At 47.2% G+C, this 1270-nt stretch overlaps 1 protein-coding gene across 1 annotated transcript in view; it reads right to left on the reverse strand.

Annotated features, from left to right (window-relative positions):
- Positions 1-1270, reverse strand: part of LOC119589205 (nucleolar protein 58-like) — a gene marked incomplete at its 3' end in the record, with an annotated part of 8197 nt that overhangs the window by 4274 nt on the left and 2653 nt on the right.

Here is a 1270-nt window from a genome sequence, read left to right on the forward strand (position 1 = left end):
CCCTGTGGATGGCATCAATGGCCTGCATGCAAAGGATTTAACCACTCGTAGGTGCAGAGGCCTACATTGCAATCGGGGCCGAAGCTCCTACTGCTCCTCTGCTGACCTTGCCTTGGACACCAATGGTACCATCTACTGCCATCAGGAATTTCAGTGATGGTGTGCCATTGCTGCAACAGGTGGTCATGTTGCAGTGTGGTTCCTGGTGCTGACCCCTTCTCTGAAGTCCCCCAGTAGCTCACACACTACTGAAGACCTGTGATTCCTCTCCACCCAGGGAACAATGGACTGCCCAGCATTGACAATGGACATGTCAAAGAGGAAGAACTTCCTGTTCCACATCTTGATCAGTAAGTTGATGGGTAGTAGCTGGCCATTTGATCACCAACTCTGACACATTTCATATCAACATTGTAATCTCCTACCACCAACAGCATATCCCCACCCATTGCAGCAGTATGGACTATTGACAGCATAATGAGTGTGTTGCAGCCTTTGACTACAAGGCCACCATCCCTGTCTTGCTGTTGAGGTAGTCAACATTGCCCTTCTCCTCAAATATTCGAGTTCCTTGGGCATGAAATTCCTGTTCAACCAGGGTCTCCCTACCACATTTGTCCTCTCTGCCTAGAACATATGAAAGACTTTGTCTCTTGCCAACCTCTATCAACGAAGCACTGCTATCATGGACAAGTGTACACCTTGTAATGAGAGGCATATCCTGTTACCAGGCCAGTACTGTAAATGGTCAAAGCACCCACATCTTATCCATAGAGCTTTCCTCCACATGGCTGAAATGGAGTCGAGTCATCAACTCGTCAATCCAATCCCTGGTCATGACCTTAGCAATAAGTTCATGATATGGACCTAAATGGTTGACCAATAGTCATGATAACTGGGGAGATCCACCATCCTCATTATCATGCAGATCCCAAGGTATGCCGGTAAATCCTGCCTGGACGAGAGTGTTCACTATCTTATATGATGCAAGGTGGTGAAGCACCTTGGCAGGAGGTGCCAATGAAGACTATGGCTGGGGAGCTCACCAACCTCAGAGTAGGAGGAATGAATGCTGGAAAAGCAAGGCATTGCAAGTAATGAATGAGATGCAAGCACCTCTATATATACAAGCAAAATTCCCACACTTCAACCTGGAGGGAAACACAGAACCAAGAGTAGCCAATGAGCCCAACCAACATGGGTCACATGTCACATAACATGACCAATCACAACACAGCCCACTGTACAGACATCACTTCCATCATTTACA

The sequence above is a fragment of the Penaeus monodon genome, chromosome 25, assembly GCF_015228065.2.
Source record: "Penaeus monodon isolate SGIC_2016 chromosome 25, NSTDA_Pmon_1, whole genome shotgun sequence".
NCBI classification, from domain to species: Eukaryota; Metazoa; Arthropoda; class Malacostraca; order Decapoda; family Penaeidae; genus Penaeus; species Penaeus monodon.